General features: G+C 34.6%; 1 long non-coding RNA gene across 1 annotated transcript in view; it reads right to left on the bottom strand.

Moving 5' to 3' along the window:
- The window catches only part of LOC115439289 (uncharacterized), a 48,598-nt gene extending 35,731 nt beyond the window's left edge, over window positions 1-12,867 (bottom strand). Inside the window, exon 1 of the long non-coding RNA XR_003938236.1 lies at window positions 12,708-12,867. This is a non-coding gene — a long non-coding RNA (uncharacterized LOC115439289). The remainder of the gene's footprint in view (window positions 1-12,707) is intronic.
- Window positions 12,868-20,933: the final 8,066 nt, after the last annotated feature.

The raw sequence follows: 20,933 nt of genomic DNA, 5'->3' as shown, positions 1-20,933 counted from the left end.
CTGCGCTTCTTCGCTCCATTCATCTCTGTCTCTTCGCTTTGCGTTTCCGAAAAACTTCCCTGTACATGCGTGTGCTCACACATCCAGTGGTTTCCCTGTAACTGGGTTATGTGTAACTTCAAATAGCCCGAGCTGACAATAGGGAGAGCCCAGAGTTCATCCTCCCCTCTGAGCTTCTCCCTCTTCCCCACTCTCCGTCTACAGACAGGTTATATACGACCGTGTGTTTTCACGACGACCACATCACGGAACACGTGTAGCGCCATGTGTGAGCATGTTGCCCACACTCACGATTTTTTTTTTTTTTTTTTTTCCCGCAACCTTCAAGGTCATTTCCCCAACATTACAGCATACATGTGAGAACTGCATGCGTACACTGTAACCTAGATGCAACCCATTATCGCCGCGGTACATGCGCACGCCCAATCCTATTAGTAGGAATATAAAGGGGTGTGATATTTGCTTAATATTTAGGCTATTACATAAGCATCCTTATTTACAATGCATGCTGGGAAACATGCAAGGTTTTTACAGCTTAGGTCAAAATGAGGATGAGAGGAACCCGGTTTGGGGGTGTTGAGAGGAGAGGAGAGGAGAGGAGAGGAGAGGAGAGGAGAGGAGAGGAGAGGAGAGGAGAGGAGAGGAGAGGAGAGGAGAGGAGAGGAGAGGAGAGGAGAGGAGAGGAGAGGAGAGGAGAGGAGAGGAGAGGAGAGGAAGAAAAAAGAAAGGAAACAATGAAAAGGAAACAAAATGACAAGAAACAAAGGAAAGGAAAGGAAAGGAAAGGAAAGGAAGCAAAAAGAAAGGAAACAATGAAAAGGAACAAAGGAAAGGAAACAAAATGGTAAGAAACAAAGGAAAGGAAAGGAAACAAAATGAAAAGCAAAAAGAAAGGAAACAAAGGAAAGTTCAGGAAACAAAAGGAAATGAAGCAAAAACAAAGGAAACAAAAACAAAGGAAAAGAAACAAAAACAAAGGAAAGGAAAGGGAAAAAAAATTGAAAGGAAACTTCAGGAAACAAAGGGAAATGAAGCAAAAGGAAAGGAAAGGAAAGGAAAGGAAAGGAAAGGAAAGGAAAGGAAAGGAAAGGAAAGGAAAGGAAAGGAAAGGAAAGGAAAGGAAAGGAAAGGAAAGGAAAGGAAAGGAAAGGAAAGGAAAGGAAAGGAAAGGAAAGGAAAGGAAAGGAAAGGAAAGGAAAGGCTGAAACCAACTTCTTTGCTTAATAAAACTTTACAAAATAGTGAAAAAGAGTTTCCCAAAGCTCAAAATCCTGTCCCCAAATGTGAAATGTTTGGTTCTGAAGTCAAATATTCACATTAAAGAGGATCAAATCTGAGAATTTGGACGTTTTTCTTCAATAATTAAACTTAAAACTGATGACTCAAATACCTTTGTACTGTTCTTAGTGCTCCTGCTGTTTGCTGCAGTAACACTGTAAACTGTCCTAAAGCAAAACCTTATCTTATCTTATCTTATCTTAAATAGCTGTCAGTTGAAGAACAAAGAGTGAAGGAAAGGAATGAAGTACAAAAAACTAAGAAACTTTAAGACATGAAGCTGCAACTAACAGTTTTGATTAATCAGTTATTTGTTTGTTTTTTTAAAGTGAGAAAATGGCCTAAAATACTGTCCTCTAATGTCTCATTTTGTAAAAAACCAAAATATATTCAGTTCATGGCAACAGAAGAGGAAAGAAACCAGAAAATATTCATGTTGAAGGAGCTGGAATCATCAAATTTAGACTTTTGTTTGTAAGAAATTTGTGAAATTGATGATCAATCATCAAAACAGTTGTTTATTAAAGAAAGAAATGGGAAACAGAGGAAACAAAGAAATACTGCTGTAATTAAATATTATTTTCACACCTATTTCTTTTTACTGTCTATTATGTCTTTTATATTTCATCAAATCAGTTAATTGATTGGTTTTTAAAATCAAAAGGAGTTTCCCAAAGCCCAAAATAACATCCTCAGGTGTTGTATTTGGTCAAAGAGGAGGAAAAAAGTAGAAAATATTAACTTTTAAGAAGTTGGAAAAACAGTTGACAATAGAAACAACTGGTGATTAATTTAATAGTTGGATAGAAAGAAATCGATGGAGACGTACACTGAAAAAAAAAATCTGTAATTTAACAGAATTTTCACTGTTTTTTTTTTTTTTTTTTACAGATTTTTCCTGTATTTTTAAGATACAGGAAAATATCAATTAAATGACAAAAATAGACTGTGATTTTACATGTCAAATGTAAAATAACACAAAAAAACTCTATCTGTGAATAACAATAAAATTTCCATTTTTTAAAAGAAATTTTTTCTTTTTCTCACAGAAAAATACAGTTAAAATACATCTGCAAATGTATTGTAATTTCACAAATATTTCTTTTCTATTTATGAGATTAAACTGTTAATTTAAAGTTTAATACTGTAAAAAAAAATGAATAAATAAAATGAGATAAATTTACTGAGAATTAACCGTAAAAGAGGTATTTGTTCTGTCAGTTTAACAAGACTTGTTTGTTAATTGACAAATATCTTGTGTAATTACAGGAGGTTTCACGACAAAAATGTTGAATAAATGTACTTTTGTGAATGTATAACATGTATAAGCACTGATAAACTGTCCAAATACAGTTTTTATTAGTGGATTGTACAACTTAGTCTCATTGAAAATTATTGATATATATATATTTATAGGTAATGTGATTGTTTCAATACATGAAAATATTCTTTATTACACATTAAAAAGTCAAAAAAATATGCAAAATCTCATGTAAAGTTAGGGCAAAAAACTGTATTTTAATTATGGAAAATTACCGTATTTTTATGAGATGGTTATTTTCCATTATTTTACAATATTTTATCGGCACCCCTGCTGCTGGAATATTACTGTTTTTTTTATGTTTTTGGGTTTTTTGGGGGAGTTTTTTTTCAGTGTACATAAAAGACAGACAGAAGATCTAAGAAAAGAAAAAGAATGAAGTAAAAGAAAGAAGACATGAGGCTGCAACTAAGGATTTTTTTTTGATTCATCTGTTATTTGTTTGGTGAAAACGTGTTTCCCAAAGCTCAAAAAACCACATTCTCAACTGTCTTATTTGACCCAGATCTGAAATATACTCTGATTCCCATCAAAGAGGAGGAAAACAAATAGAAAATATTCACATTTAAGGGGTTGGAATCAGAGATGTTGATCATATAAATAGCTGATTAGTTTCCGACAACTGATCAAAAAAGAAAAATCAATGTAGCTCTACCACGAAAGAAGAAAAAGCCAAAGAAAATATCAGAAGAAACAAAGAAATAGTGCTGTGATGAACTGTTTGGTGACGATAAAACTGTAAAAAGGTGTTTCCCAAAGCCGAAAATAACCTCCTTTAGTGTCTTATTTGGTCTCAGAAGAAAAAAACTGGAAGAAGAGAAGTTTTCCTTCTTAAAAAAAAAAACAATGATTGATAATATAAATAGGTGTAAATGGTTAAAAGCTCAACAAAAACATTAACCCATAAAAACCCAAATATCCACCAGTGACCAAACCATCTACTGATACAAACTGTTTAATACCTGCTGATCCATTAATTCTATACATCCATGTAAATAATTGGTGTAAAATGCAGTTCTTCATCTTTTCATGGTCATCAGATATGACCCATTTGGACGTTCAGAGGCTCCGTAGTTGCCATGGAAACACGATAATCTTATACAACATTGATTCACCAGTAAAACCCGTGGAGTTAGATCAATGACAGTGGATGGACACACTGGGTTTATATACATTATATATTATTAAATGAAATAAACAAAAACTGATAAAATATTTACAAAATAGTAAATAATGTGGAAAAATCTGCAAAAAAATTACTCAAATGAAGTAAAAAAGCAAGAAAATAAGCAAGAAAATGAACAAAACCAGCCAAAATAATCAATGAAATGAACAAAAATGAAAAATAAGTCAACAGAATAATCACCATTTATTATAATATTATTCTCTGGATTTTGCGTTTTTGTTTGTTTGTTTGTTTGTTTGTTTTGTGTGTAAATCAGGGGTTTTCCTAAATTTAATTCACTGATCATGTAGATGTTCATAAAAGCTCAGATTAAAGTTGAGTTTTATTACATCAGAAATGGTGCAAACAGAAGAAAAAGTGACTTTTTCCAGCAAAATATATCATTAACTGTTACCATTCATTTTTTCTTATTCATTTTACTTGTTTTATTTGTTTTGGTTCCTTTTGTTGCCTATTTCCAAAAATTTTCTTCTATTTTGTCCAGTTTGTGGCTTATTTTGTTCATGTTGCTTATTATTTTGTTGGATTATTGTTCGTTTTTGTTCATTTTATTGATCACTTTGGCTGTTTTTGTCATTTTGTTGCTTATTTTATTTTCTTTTTTTGACTGTGTAACTGCTTTTTGGAGTTCATCCAGGTGTCGAAAAGCAGCTGGACTGATTTAGACAAAAAGAGCAACAAAACTAAAACTACTGGAACCAAATTCAAATATTTGTTGTTGATTTTATTTATTTTTTTATTTTTTACTTCATTTTTAGTCAGTTTTTTGCTCATGTTTTCCAGTTATTTAATTTTTTTTAAATAATTTATTCATTTTTGTTCATTTAGTTGCTTATTTTGTTTACTTTTCTGCATTTGTTTTTTATTTTATTATTTTTTCCTCTATTCTGTCCAGTTTGTGGACTATTTTGTGGATGTTACTTATTATTTTGTTGGTTTATTATTCATTTTTGCCTATTTTATGGATCACTTTGGCTGTTTTTGTCATTTTGTTGCTTATTTTATTCTCTTCTTTTGACCATGTAACTGCTTTTTGGAGTTCAACCAGGTGTCAAAAAGCAGCTGAACTAAAGAAATAAAAAAAACAGCCCCAAAACATAAACTACTGAGCCCAAAGTCAAATTCTTGTTGTTGTTCAGTGTGTTCCAGTTCACCGTTCATGTTCAACATTCTAAATCTCTTACTGATGTACATTCTGAGTGCCTTATTTAGTAAAAACCTGTCAAACTTAACCTCCTCTCTTTGTCTTTTTTGTTATTCCACCTGTTTTGACTGAAGAAAAGGAACATGAACACAGACTCACAGCAGTTTTTATGAACCTGAAACACATGACAGTTCTAAGCAGCACCTTTACCTGGAATAATGTCTCAAAAAGAAGAAATAAGGAAAGAAAAGTAAAAGAAAAGACTGTAAATGAAAGGAGAGGAGATGCTGTGTGAAAAAGAAGTGAAAATCAACCCAGGGGACTTTAAAGGTCAAAGGAGACGTTGTGTTCTCTTTCTGAATCCAGTTCCTTTCCTGCATTGATTTAATCTGCTCTTCCTTACACCTTAACCTCATATAATCCCTGATGAATCCCATGTGAAACTCACAACAAGTGAAGCAGCAACAATTGAAGAACGGCCAAGACAGACCACCAACAGGTTTAACTCTTTAAAACCTGACGTGTCATCGCTGACACACTCTGCACATATACAGTTTGGATGGTTGTAACGCTGTCACTGTTTGTGTAACTGGAAAAATTTCAATGTTTTCTGAAACCTGATATGTTCGATTGGGTCGTTACGGCAATTTCACTCACACCTGCACTAGAAACTGGAGAAGAAGTTGTTTAAGCAGAATTAGAACATGCAGTAAATTGGAAATGACTGACAGATTTTGAAAGTTCTAAAAAAAAATGGGCAAAAGGACTCAAAACAAGTGGTTCCAGGCACAACAAACCCCGCCCCCTCGCACGTATTGTAGGCTATTTTGGCATCGATCCAGCTGATGTCATCATGTCTATGCATGTGCTGATGTCAGCATATCAGTTGCCTCTATATATGTGCCCAGTTTGAAGTAAATTGAAATAAAATTCATGTTTTTATAGACATTTGAAATTTTGCCCATTTTAAGTAAATGGGAGGGGAAAAAAAGGATTTTAAAAAATTCATCAAAAACTTGAACTTTGACTTATTTTTCCCAAAATGTAATCACAAGTCTTCTGGGTCACTGGCAATCTATAAACCCAATTTGGTATGAATTCAACCAATAGTTTTGCTACTAAAGTGCTAACAAACAAACAAACAAACAGAAACAAACTAGAAAAGCACTTGGAGAGTGCAGCCCTCCACCAAGGCAGATCAGGCCCCCCCCCCGATCACCACTAAAATTTAATCATTTGTTCCTTGTGCCAGTATCAACATTTCCTGAAAATTTCATCCAAATCCGTCCATAACTTTTTGAGCTATCTGGCTAACAGACAAACAAACAAACAAACCCTGATACAAACATAACCTCCTTGGCAGAGGAAACAAACAATACCAAAAACATTACCCCTTGCCTCCCCTTGGGGTAATAAGAAACAAAAGTCCAGACAGATCATGTTAGGCTTAGGGTTTAAAGGGTTAAAAGACAAAGATGTAACTCTGTAAACAGGCGGATGTATCAACAGCCATCGAACACAAGCAGTGAGTCGAAAAATGACCTTAAATCTCTTTAATAAAACACACAAACCCCCGCTGTTTATGATGCACAACACAAACAATAAGAGCATCCTCAAACTAACAAAGGAATAGGAAATCCCAGAGCAGCAGCAGCGGTGGCGGCGGCGGCAGCAGTGCATCTACTGAACCTAAGAATAGCCCGGCAGCGGTTATCGAAGACCAGCTTCATCCTCAACGTTTAGGAAGACGTCCATGTCACGTGTCGAGTTACTATTGTCCACGGCAGCGACACGCCAACATCCCATAAATCATCCCAATCGGAGTGTGTGTGTGGAATCACCCCACACACACACACACACACACACACACACACACACCACCCCTGAGGAAAATGACTGTGAGTGAAGAACGATGCCTGGATTTTCATCAGTAAAAGGTAAAGTGGGTTCAGCTCCTTTTACATTAAACAACAAACAACACATAAAGGTTTGGAGCGGATTTTAAACACAAACCTGTATGATATGAATCTGTTCGACCTGACTCTGCACATGTGATGGACTGTATATTCATTGTATTATTCTAAACTAAATAAACAATTCATGAAAAAAAAAAAAAGTTACACCAGAAAGTATAAGTGAGTAAAAGCTAAAGAATCCAGATTTTGGGGGGATTTTTACTTAGTCATAAAAGTCAAAAATGTTGTGCTTATTTTGTTGTTGTATGCAACGAGACAAAAACAGTGATGGTTCAATAATTCGTTAAAGGTAAAAACGATGAAAAAAGACGTGAAAGGTAAAAATGACAAAAAAGAAAGATGTAAAAAGCAAAAACTATGAAAAATAAAAGATGTAACAGGTGAAAATGATGAAAAAGAACACTGTAAAAAAGTAAAAATGATGAAAAATAAAGACATAAAAGGCAAAAACGATGAATTCAAATTCATTCTAAACTAAATTGACACTTCATTTAAAAAATAAAATAAAATTACACCAGAAAGTATAACTCAGTAAAAGCTAAAGAACCCAGATTTTTTATTTTTATTTATAATTATTCATAAAAGTCCAGATTTTGGTGCTTATTTTGTTCATTCTGAGTTCTATTCAACGCAACGAGACAAAAACAAGGATGGCTCGATAATGTGTTGAAGACAAAAACAATGAAAAATATGTAAAAGCTGAAAACTATGAAAAATAAAGATGTAACAGGTAAAAAATGATGAAAAAGAACAATGTAAAAAGTAAAACTGATGAAAAATAAAGATGTAAAAGACAAAAAAGATAAAACACAAAAATATAGAAGGCAAAAACAATGGAAAAGAAAACTGTAAAAGGGGAAATTGATTAAAAAAGAATGACATAAATGACAAAAAGGCCAAAACAGAAGGATATAAAAGGGAAAAACAAGAGAAAAGAAAATCATAAAGGGCAAAAATGACAAAAAAGGAAGATGCAAAAGTCTGGAGTTTAGTTCTTAGTTTATTCATTCTAAGTTGTGAAAAGAGCATTAAAGGTAGTAATTTGTGGTTTTAAATTATTTGCTAAAGATGAAATGATGAAAACAAGAAAAACAAAGATGTAAAAGGTTAAAACTATGAAAAATAAAAATGTAACGGGTAAAAATAATGATAAAGAACAATGTAAAAAGGAAAAATGGATGAAAAAAAATAGATGTAAAAGACTAAAAGAGCCAAAACAGAAAAATACAAAAGGCAGAAACAATGGAAAAGAAAACTGTAAAAGGTGAAAGGGACATAAATGACAAAAAGGCCAAAAAAGAAGGATATAAAAAGGAAAAAATGAGAGAAAAGAAAACTGTAAAAGGCCAAAATGACAAAAAAAAAAGATGTTAAAGATGAAAACTATAAAAAATAAAGATGTAACAGGTAAAAATGATTAAAAAAAAAAAAAAAAGAACACTGTAAAAAGTAAAACTGAAAAAAAAAAAATAGATGTAAAAGCCAAAAAAAAAAAAAGGAAGGATAAAAAAGGGAAAAACCAGAGAAAAGAAAACTGTAAATGGCAAAAACGCCTAAAAAGACACATTTAAAATGCTGTCCTTGCCTCCTGTCCTCTGTCCTTTCCTTCCTCCTCCTCCTCCTCCTCCTCTTCTTCCTCCTCCTCCTGGCCTTTCTCTGCTGACTCTCTGATAATCTGTGATCAGTTTGAGTCGTTAAAAGTTAAAACTGTCCCTCAGATGTGAATATTTTCTGTTTCTCTCCTCCTCTATCACACTAAACTAAACATCTAGGACTAAATGAGGCGTTTAAGGACCTCATCTTTTAATATTTTCACCAAAATCTGGCAGCAAAGACCTGAAACCTCATCTTCTGTGGTTTTAATGTTATGTTTTGTTTGCTGTGACGTGGAAATGCAGCTGCAGCTGCAGTAAAACAAAGGATAATCACATGATAATACAGTATCATCATCATCATCATCATCAGTAGCCACACTGGTTAGCTGCAGAGCTATTACAGACACTATACTGCAGAGTTAAGAGTCAGAGTGATGGTAAGTCACAGTTAAATGTCGGGGCAATAATCGATATTTACCTTGATCAGTTTGAGTCGTTAAAGGTTAAAACTGTCTGATTCCAGTTTCTGAAATATGAAAATTTAACATTTCCATCCTCCTGTATCAGACTAAATTAAGCATCTTGGACCAAATGAGGCGTTTGAGGACCTCATCCAAAATCTGGCGATGTGAAGCTAAAAAAAACCCTGTTTACTTCTGTGGTTGTGATGTTATTTTTTGTTTGCTGTGACATGTAAATGCAGCTGCTGTGAAACAAAGACTGAACTGATATGATAAAGTATCATCATCATCACCACCATCATAGCAGTTAGTTGCGGTGACAACACAGAGTATTTTGCAGAGTCTCAAAGGTTAAATGTCTGGGAAATAATTGATATTTATCTTCATCAGCTTGAGTTATTACAGGTTAAAACTGTCTGATTCCAGTTCCTGAATTGTGAATATTTTCCATTTCCATCCTCCTGTATCTGACTAAACTAAGTATTTTGGACCAAATGAGGCATCTGAGGACCTCATCTTTAGCTTTTACACAAAAATCTGGCAACGTGAAGCGACAAAAAACCTGTTTACTTCTGTGGTTTTAAGGTTGTTGAGTGTCAAAGGTTAAATGTTGGAGAAATAATTGATTTTGAGATGTGAATATTTTCCATTTCTATCCTCCTATTTCACACTAAACTAAACATCTTGGACCAAATGAAGCGTTTGAGGACTTCATTCAAAATCTGTGAAAAATGTGAAGCTAAAAACCAGTTTACTTCTGTGGTTGTGATGTTATTTTTTTTTTCTATGATGGGTAAATGCAGCTGCAGTGAAACAAAGACTGAACTGACATGATAAAGTATCATCATCATCATAACAGTTAGTTGTGGTGACATCACTGAGTACTTTGCAGAGTGTTACAAGTTAAATGTCAGGGCAATAATTGATATTTATCCTGATCAGTTTGAGTTATTACAGGTTAAAACTGTCTAATTCCAGTTTCTGAGATGTGAATATTTTCCATTTCCATCCTCCTGAGTCACACTAAACTAAACATCTTGGACCAAATGAGGCGTTTGAGGACCTCATTCAAAATCTGGCAATGTGAAGCTAAAAAAAAAAAAAACCCTGTTTAGTTCTATGGTTGTGATGTTATTTTTTTCTATGACATGTAAATGCAGCTGCAGTGAAACAAAGACTGAACTGACATGATAAAGTATCATCATCATCATCATCATCAGTTGTCATAACATGTAGTTGCGGTGATATCACAGTGAGTATTTTGTTAAAAGTTAAATGTCGGGGCAATAATTGATATTTATCTTCATCAGTTTGAGTCATTACAGGTTAAAACTGTCTGATTTCAGTGTATAAGATGTGAATATTTTCCATTTCCATTCTCCTGTATCAGACTAAACTAAGTATTTTGGACCAAATGAGGCTTTTGAGGACCCCATCTTTAGCTTTTACACCAAAATCTGGCAACACAGAGCTAAAAAAATCTGTTTACTTCTGTGGTTTTATGAATATTTTCCATTTCCATCCTCCTGTTTCCCACTAAACTAAAGACCTTGGACCAAATGAGGCATTTGAGGACCTCATCCAAAATGTGGCGATGTGAAGCTAAAAAAACACCTATTTACTTCTGTGGTTGTGATGTTATTTTTTGTTTGCTGTGACATGTAAATGCAGCTGCAGTGAAACAAAGACTGAGCTGACATGATAATAAAGTATCACCACCACCACCACCACCACCATCATCATCATAACAGTTAGCTGCGGTTATATCAAAGTGAGTATTTTGCAGTCTTAAAAGTTAAATGTCAGGGCAATAATTGATATTTATCTTGATCAGTTTGAGTTATTACAGGTTAAAACTGTCTGATTCCAGTTTTCAGGTGTGAATACTTTCCATTTATCACATTAAACTGGACATTTTGGACCAAATGAGGCATTTGAGGACCTCATCCAAAATCTGGCAATGTAAAGCTAATAAAAAACTGTTTACTTCTGTGGTTGTGATGTTATTTTTTTCTATGACATGTAAATGTAGCTGCAGTGAAACAAAGACTGAACTGACATTATAAAGTATCATCATTATCATCTTCGTCATCATCAGTTGTCATAACATTTAGCTGCTGTGATATCACAGAGTAATTTGCAGAGTGTTAAAAGTTAAATGTCAGGGCAATAATTGATATTTATCTTGATCAGTTTGAGTTATTACAGGTTAAAACTGTCTAATTCCAGTTTTTGAGATGTGAGTATTTTCCATTTTCATCTTCCTGTTTCACACTAAACTAAACATCTTGGACCAAATGAGGCGTTCAAGGACCTCATCCAAAATCTGGCAATGTGAAGCTAAAAAAAAAACCCTGTTTACTTCTGTGATTTTAATGTTATGTTGAGTGTCAAAAGTTAAATGTCGGAAAAATACTTGATATTATATAGTTTTTGAGATGTGAACATCTTCATCAGTTTGAGTTATTACAGGTTAAAACTGTCTAATTCCAATTCTTGAGATGTGAATATTTTCCATTTCCATCCTCCTGTTTCACATTAAACTAAACGTCTTGGACCAAATGAGGCGTTTGAGGACCTCATCTAAAATCTGGCGATGTGAACCTGTTTACTTTTGTGGTTGTGATGTTATTTTTTGTTTGCTGTGACATGTAAACGCAGCTGCAGTGAAACAAAGACTGAACTGACATGATAATAAAGTATCACCATCATCATCATCTTCATCCTCATCTTCATCATCAGTAGTCATAATGGTTGGTTGCAGAGCTATCACAGACTGTTGCAGAGTTAAAAGTCAAATTGAGTGAAATGTCAGAGCGACATTTGGAGGCTGAAGGTTTCTGCATGTGTTGCGTTTGTCACGTTGTGGACTGAAGTGAACTCTTCAGGTTCTGGTTCTGGTTCTGGTCCTGGTTCTGGACACCTGAGGGGGATGGTCTCTGCTCCTGCTATTTTCTAACAACTGTACACGTGTGTGCGTGCCCGTGAAGCAGCAGAGAGCTGTGTCACCTGCGTGAACGTGACGGTACCGGAGGCTGGAGGCTGATGCTGATGCTGACGGTGACGGCGACGCGGGCCCGGTGAGGGGCCAAAGTCATCAATCACGCGGATCGAAACCGCAGCGGTAAATCAATAGTGGCCTCCGGGAGCGATGACAGCGGAGCGTGAATCCGCTTCGGTGGAAAAAGGCTGCGGTCTGTGGGCCATCCATCAACAAGTCCGCGTAGAGTGTACACAGTCCACACCGGAAAAGATGAAAATAAATCAACACAAAGCAGGAGCCACGCGCACTGTGGCGCACCGGAGCAGCCCACCTGATCCAGACCGGACCGGGACACCTGTGACTGTGGACCGGATCAACTTGAGGGCAAAGGATAGTTAGTTAGTTAAAGAGGAAAGTACGGACACGCGCGGACAACAGTGACGCGGGGATGGGACGCACATCTCCCGCATGTGCTGCTGCTGCTGATGATGATGGGACTGATGAAGATGATGATGATGGGGATGATGATGATGACAGACGAGCCCCGAGCTGTCACGGGAGCACATCTGGAGGGGATCACATCTGGCCGTGACACCCCCCACCCCACTCCCCCCCACACCCCCTCCGTCTCTACACCTTCTGATCCTGAGCGGTGCGGTCACATGCACGCCCCCCCTCCGTCCCTCCCTCCCTCCGTGCCCGCCTCCCCAGCACCGGGCCCCCCGCTGACGGAGCCCGGTGCTCGGTGTGGAGCTCTACTCACCCCGGGTGCTGTCGCCGCCGGTCTCCGTCCGATCGCGTGTCCTACCGTGTGATTTAACGGGAGAGAGGGCGAGCCGTGGGCGCATCCAGCCCCCACCAGCGCCATCCAGCGCGGCACGGCACGCGGCTCTCGCGATACCGTGCCATCTTCCCAGCTCTCTCTCCGGTTCTGTGACGGTGTGTATGTGTGTGTGTTTGTGTGTGTGTATTTTTTAGGGGTGTGTGTGTGTGTGTGTGTGTGTGTGACGTAGCGTTTTATGAGGCGGGTTTGTTCAGCGCGATGCCGCCGCCTTCTGGACGCGGTGCGTAAGAGGACGAGGATGGAGATGACGTCATTCCGTACGGTCCTGCGCGCGGACTTACCTGTTTGTCTCTAAATTCTATCAACAAGCTCTACTTTCTTGGAAACTACACACAATACACACAATTTTTTCTCCACATAAAGCTATTATTTGGAATAATGGAAACATTACTGTTAGAAAGAAATCAGTTTTTTTAGAGTTGGATTGACAAAGACATTATTTTCCTTAATGACCTCTTTGACAAAGATGGGAACTTATTAAGATATGAACAATTTATGACAAGGGTGTCAAACTCATTTTAGTTCAGGGGCCACATTAAGCCAAATTTGATCTGCAGTGGGCCGAACCAGTAAAATAATAACATAATATATATATTAAAAAAATGCCAACTCCAAACTTTCCTCTATGTTTTATAGCGAAAAAAGTAAAATTATGTAATGAAAAGGTTTACATCTACCAACTATCCTTTAAAACAATGTGAATAACATGAACAAACTGAAATTTCTTAAGAAAACTAAGTGCAATTTTAACAATATTCTGTCTCAGTTTATCATTTACACATGTAAATTACAACGGTCAGATCACAGTGGATCTACAAACACACAAAACATTTAATAACAAGCAGAATATTGATAAAATTACACTTCAGACATTTCAAAATGTTCATATTTTTTGAGGTTATTCAAGTTTTTGTGAAATGTTAGTTTGTTTTATTGTAAATACAGTAAAATGGCATGAAAATGTTTACATTTAGAAAGGGAAAAATTTGGAGTTGTGAGTGTTTATATGTTATTATGACAGTATTTTACTGATCCGACCCACTGGAGATTAAATTAGTCTGAATGTGGAACCTGAACTAAAATGATTAATATCTTCAGTGTTATTTTTGCATTTCACAAATTCATCCCAGGGGCTGGACCGGACCCTTAGGCGGGCCAGATTTGGCCCCCGGGACGCATGTTTGACACCTGTGATTAATGAGAATAAATTTGTTTCCAATTCCAAATAAAGAATACAACTATGTATTCAAAGCAATCCCTAATGGCATTTTCTTACTTATGAAAAGTCATCTTAGTTATCAAACATTACAGTCAGATAAACCTTGTTAACTGATTAATGATATTAATATTTTTAACTTGAGCTGTAATAACAAGTATATATGCAATACATTGCATGAAAAGAGGAAAATTTCCCCCAGAGGTAAAGCATTATGGAATTCAACCTTCTCTAAAACTGAGTGGTCCAAAGCATGGACATTACTGTATAAATACTGTATTACAAACAAAATTAGAATTTTACATCTCAAAATTTTACATAACGTATATCCCTCCAATGTTATTTTGTCTCGAGTCTCTGATGTGGAAGAAATATGTAACTTTTGGCATTCTTACTCTGAAACTACTCTACACTTATTCTTTTTATGTGAACATTCTTTTAATTTCTGGACAAAAATTGAAAAATATATCACATCTAAAAGTATTAATAAGATAAGAATACTATAACATCCCAAAATGTAATTACATATTTTAAACATGATATTCACAATTTAGAATTTGTTGTAAATTTTTTCATCTTATTTGGAAAATTTCATATACATAAAAATAAATACACTAAAACACACCTAAATTTTAAATCTTCTTATTGGAATTTGAAAATTATATTGAATCTTTAGAATTTATCCATAATAAAAAAAAAAAATAAAAAAAAAAAAGCTCTAACACCCTGGCTATTTATAAACAATTCTGTAATACTGACTGAACTCTCTGTTGTATTTATTTATTTATATTTGTTAGATCTGTTATTTTTATTTATTTATTTACTTTTTTAAATACTATTATTTGTATTATTACGCTTTGTATCTTTCATTATTTTCTTAAACATATATTTTCAAATGCTTTTTCCCTTTTGACACCTTGTTGTTTGTTCAGATTTTTGTACTGTACTTTAATGTTTTCAATAAAGTTGGAAAAAAAAAATGATGTTTGTCAAATAAGATCAATAAGATCAAGCAAATATGTCTTAAAATGTACATAACATCAACCTATACTGTTGTAAATATTTATTTTTTTGTTCAAAGTGTTTTTACTATGTATTGAGTCACAGAAAAGTATAATACAGTCATTGTTTTTTGTATTTTAACCCAAACCCAGGAACATTCCCACCCTGTTGTAAATATTTAGATATTAAAAATACATGTACATTCTGTAATCAACAATCAGAATCACTTCATCTATTCTATTTTTGACCTTATTGTCTTTTTTTTTTTTTTTACCCATTTTACAAATTACATTTATTCCAGTTTAACCCATTACTACCTACATTGATTTATAATTAAGCTATTAAAAAAACAAAAGTTATCTCTGTTTTTGCTGTGACACAGATCCTAAATTAATGTATACTACATAAATGCAGACTTTTTTTAAAAATTATTGATGTTGTTTTATATGTATGTTATTAGTTTAGTGTTTTATATATGGTGAGTTTTCTTCTATGTTTTATGTAAATCTCTACTGTTTGTAACTTGTGCTGCTGCTGTCTTGGCCCTGACACACTTGCAAAAGAGATTTGTGAACTCAGATAGTTTTTTTCCTGGTTAAATAAAGGTTAATAAATAAATAAAATGAATTAAGTGGAAGTTGTTAATGTGAATACAGCACCTATTATAGATAGGTATGTACAGGGTGGGTGAAAAGTAACTAGACATTAGAAATTGCTTGTAGAATTTTTGGTATCACTGAAGTCATGACGAAAACATGTATTAAACAGACAACACTAATGGGTATTTTCTATTTTCTTATTGTCTTTTTTTCTTATTCATGGATTTAGGAGGTTCTCAATGATATCCAAGACAACGTGCATCAGAAGGTTGTTCATTCTATCCCTGATCCCCTGATTTACTTTAATTTTCCCATGTAATGAAGAACATGTATCATTTGTTTCAATACATTTGTAAAAGGAATATGGATTTTATTACCTTTTTTTTTTACTTTTTATTTATATATTCATTTTTCCACAAAACAGAACATTCTCTGACAAAGCACCCAATGACTTAAAGCACAAGTAAATGGAATACAATAGAAATACCATAAAGGGAAATCACGTGGAAAATAAATACTTGTTTGTACCAAGGAAAATTATAGCAGTACAATATCAGTCATAGAGAGAGATAACAATCTGATAATAGCTCCCATTCCTTCATCAGTTGCCCAAATACCAAGTAATACAGTTCCATCTATGTTCAAAAGCATTCAACTTTAATTGCGGTCTTTCGCTCCATAGTGCAGACCTTTTTCAGTCTCTGTACCCACTGAGTTATGGTCAGTGGTTCTGGAAATTACCAATTTTTAATGCCTAGTTACTTTTCACAAACCCTGTAGATTATTTTATTGATGCTGCTATTGATCAGTTATTCCAGACAACAAGCCAAACAAGACAAAAAATGATCCAAAAATCAGTACAATGTTGTTAAATGAATCACACCGTAACAGAAACAGGACGTTGAAACTGATCCATGAACATCAGGGATCATAGATAAACCAGGAAACATGAGTGTTGAACTGCACCGCATTAGAAAAACAGTGGAATATGGAGGTGAATTTGCAACAATAGTCTACAAGGGGTTAGTTCTTTATCCATGATAAACTCAAAAAAAGCAACAAAATCCAATAATATGTACAAACAACTCTTTAGATTTGAATAATTACACCCACTTTCTATAACTATGCTGTCTTTTTGATTATATTTTGTATATAGTTTATCGGCTGTAATGTTTGATTGCATTGCTGTGGTTCTTAATAAAGAAAAGTCGTACCTGTCTGTGCGGAGGATGAGGTGCAGAGCTGCTCATGTCCAACTGTTGTAACCCACTGTCAGAGACATAATTGGTGTGATTGGAGCAGATCCAGAACAGTTTATGTCACAGCCTGAGCCTCTATTCATAGAAGAGGTGGAAGGACACAGGGACAAACAGGTCAGTCTGCAAAAAAGAACATTAAAGAAAGTTAAAAAAAAAAAAAACTTTGGTTCTGGAAAACTGTTGTTATTTTTTAACCAAAAAAGAAAAATATCCCTGACAAGTAAGTTTCATACTAGAAAATGAATCCTATTTTAAGGAAAAACGCTGTTGCCCATTAAGTCAGAATAAAATATTTGTACTTCTTCTCATGAATTCATTGTGATGTGATTTACCTCTGATAAAGTGTAACTGGGACTCAGAAAATAATCATTACACCTGGTCAGAGGTGATACTGATGTGTATAAACAGGAATAAAAAGAGGAATGTGTCTGAAAAGTAAATTATTTCAAGACATTTCAGCTCATAATGAGGAAAACTGTCCCCATAACAAACTAACAAAGGTTTACATGAAATTCACTTTGAGTAACTGTTCAGGTGAATTCATCTAAAGAAGTTTTAGTTTCCTTCAAGGTGGTGGATATTTTTATTGACTCAGATACAGGCTACGTTCAGACTGTAGGCAAATGGGGCCAAAATCCGATTTTTTACAAACCTCACACCTTACAAAATAAAAGCTGCACTGGTAGTAGTAAAGGTAGTTTTGTTCAATATTAAGTTGAATGAAACATATTTGAATGGTTTAGTGATTGACTGAATATAAACTTTAATATTTTAAGTACAATTTACTGATAATACTTGAAATGTAGAACTTCTCAATGTAGTTGTATTCTTTTACGTAATACATTAAACATTCATGCACAAATCCGATTCTATTAATGCTCTAAAATGAACACAGTGCAAGTATTTTTACGACAATTAACTAACATTCATTCATTTTCAGTAGTGGTAAAGCTATCGGTCTGTTTTATAAATCAATAATACGGCCAAAAATATCTACATCAGTCGATTTCAATAATTTACAGAAAAAGGATTAGGGCCGCTAGAAAAAAAATAAGGTCCAATATATATATATATATATATATTTTTTTTTTTTTTTTTATTATTATGAGAAAAAAGTCAGAATCCAGAGATTAAAGCAGAATTCTGAGTTTAAAGTCAGAATTTTGAGGAAAAAAAGTCTGAACTAGAAGCACTCAGAGAGCGCAGACCTCTGCCAAGGCTGATCAGTGGGCCCCCCCCCCCGTGGGCCCCCCCACCCCCAATCACCACCAAAATTTAATCATTTCTTCCTTATCCCATTTCCAACAAACCCTGAAAATTTCATCCAAATCTGTCCATAACTTTTTGAGTTATGTTGCACACTAACGATCAGTGGCCCCCCCCGTTGGTCCCCCCCACCCCCGATCACCACCAAAATTTAATCATTTCTTCCTTATCCCATTTCCAACAAACCCTGAAAATTTCATCCAAATCTGTTCATAACTTTTTGAGTTATGTTGCACACTAACGGACAGACAAACAGACAGACAAACAAACAAACCCTGGCAAAAAATATAACCTCCTTGGCAGAGGTAATTATGAGTTTAACATCAGAATAATGAGTTTAAAGTCAGACTTCTGAGATTAAAGCCAGAATTCTGAGTTTAAAGTCAGAAATGTGAGTTTAAAGTCAGACTTCTGAGATTAAATCCAGAATTCTGAGTTTAAAGTCAGAATTCTGATGCTAAAGCCAGAATTATGAGTTTAAAGTCAGAATAATGAGTTTAAAGTCAGAGTTCTTAGATTAAAGCCAGAATTCTGAGTTCAAAGTCAGAATTCTGAGATTAAACACAGAATTCTGAGACAAAAAGGCAGAATTCTGACTTTTTGTCTCAGAATAATAATAAAATAAAATATCTATATTGGACCGTAATTTTTTTTTTTCCAGTGGTCCTAATTCTCTTCCATAATAATTAGATTAATAATTAAATAAATAACTAATAATTAATAACAATATTAGTCAAATTATTTATTCTCCAGTTTAGAGGCAGTTACACACAGAGAAGCAGAAACCCCATAAGTTTAAATGCCAAATACATAATTATTACATTATTATACATTACTGAATTATTTACGGGAGAAAAAACACAAAATATTAAATAATACATAGTCTCACATAGAAAAACTACTAATGTGGTGAAATCAGTGTTATTGTTAATGTTTGACATGTACAAGACTCTGATATAAAATAATGACACATCCCTGTACCGTGTATTATATGGAAAATATGTCATATTTTGTGTAGTTTTTTCATAAATAACAGTGACGTCAGATATTCCAACAGTCATTTAAGGGGTTAAATCTAACGGTTTTATGCTCGTCTGTGAGTAAACTGTCCAGGTGAGTTCATCTAAAGAAGTTTCAGCTTCCTGTACTTTCTTTATTCACTGATATTTACAGATCTGACCTCAGATCAGTGAGTGCGCATTCAGGGACGTGGGTGTTCTTATTAAGTGATGCACAGATTTGACCCCAGATCAGTGAAACTGCATAATATTAACCCGGTGCAGGAAACACAGTTTTCAACATTTACACGGATATCATTAATTAGACAAAGAAAATAATAACAGTTAACTGATCAAATAAACCTTTCCTCTGCCCGTGGGGCTCTAGTGTCTGCTGTGACACTGCTCCGTGGGCCGTGACAGGTGTGGCCTTTGGGGGGGGGGGGGGGGGGGGTACCTGTCCTGAGGTGAGTCCACGAAGACCGCAAACACAAAGTCCACGCGATAAACAACTAATGAAACCGGAACACAAAGTTATAAGTTAATTAAATGGTTACTTATTTATGACTCAAGAAGCGAAATACTGTATTTTTCTGGATAGATATATTCGTAAACACAAACTCCCGCCATCCGCATTTCTTAGGACCCCAGAAGTATTACAGAGCTCTCTTCATTGTGCCTGTTCAAAAATCTAATTTAAAAAAACAAAAAAAAACATATTGTTGCGACTTTTGCATCATTTTTCTATCTGTTTTTACATAATTTTCCTTGTGTTACATTTTTAATATAGTTTTTACAAAAGTTCCCGCCATCCGCATTCCCTAGGACCCCAGTAGTCCTACTGAGCTGTCGTCGCTGTGCCTGTTCAAAAATATCAAAACAATTGAAAAAAATATTGTATAATGGGTTTTTTTATTATTATTTTTGCATTATTTACATCATCATGTTTTTTTTCATAGTTTTCATCATTTTTGGGTCTTTTATGTCTTCTTTGCATCTTGTTCCATCTTTTGCATTATTTCCATCTTGTGTGTTTAACATTTTTGACGTAAATTTTACATAATTTTTCCTTCTTTTTTTCACAGAATTTTCCTCGTCTGTTGATGAATGGCAGTGGATGGAGATGCTTGTTTTCATGTTCAGTTAATGGTATATTTTGCAGAAAATGTCACTTTTGCTTAATTTTTTTGTTTTTCATATAAAAACCTTTGGCTTTATTTTTGCATTTGTTAAATATATATCTATCTTGTTTTGTCTGTTGCATAATTCTTAACCTAACTTTCCTTGTGCTCCATTTATTAAAATAGTTTTCACATAACATCTTGTATGTTTTTAAATTTTTGCATCATTTACTTTTTTTTTTTTTTTTCTCCAGTTTTTATCTTTTTGCATCTTTTTTGCACCTTGTGTGTTTAGGTCATTGTTCACCAATAAAAACCCATGTAGGCTGACAAATGACAGTGGATATACACACATTTTTCTGTTCAATTAATGACGTTTTTTTGTTTGTTTGGGTTTTTTTTTTTTTTTTTAAAGTTACTTTTTCTTTCATTTTCTCTGATTTTACTCTGAGCTTCTATGAACATCTACATCACAGGTGTTAAACATGCGGCCCGGGGGCCAAATCCGGCCCACCAAAGGGTTCAGTCCGGCCCCTGGGATGAATTTGTGAAATGCAAAAATGACTGAAGATATTAGTAATCAAGGATGTTCAAATCATTTAAAGTCATTTCAGTCTAAAGTGGATGAGATCAGTAAAATACTATCATAATAACCTATAAATAATGAAAACTGCAAATTTGTCT

The sequence above is a fragment of the Sphaeramia orbicularis genome, chromosome 19, assembly GCF_902148855.1.
Source record: "Sphaeramia orbicularis chromosome 19, fSphaOr1.1, whole genome shotgun sequence".
NCBI classification, from domain to species: Eukaryota; Metazoa; Chordata; class Actinopteri; order Kurtiformes; family Apogonidae; genus Sphaeramia; species Sphaeramia orbicularis.
This window is presented reverse-complemented; position numbering and strand designations above follow the sequence as displayed.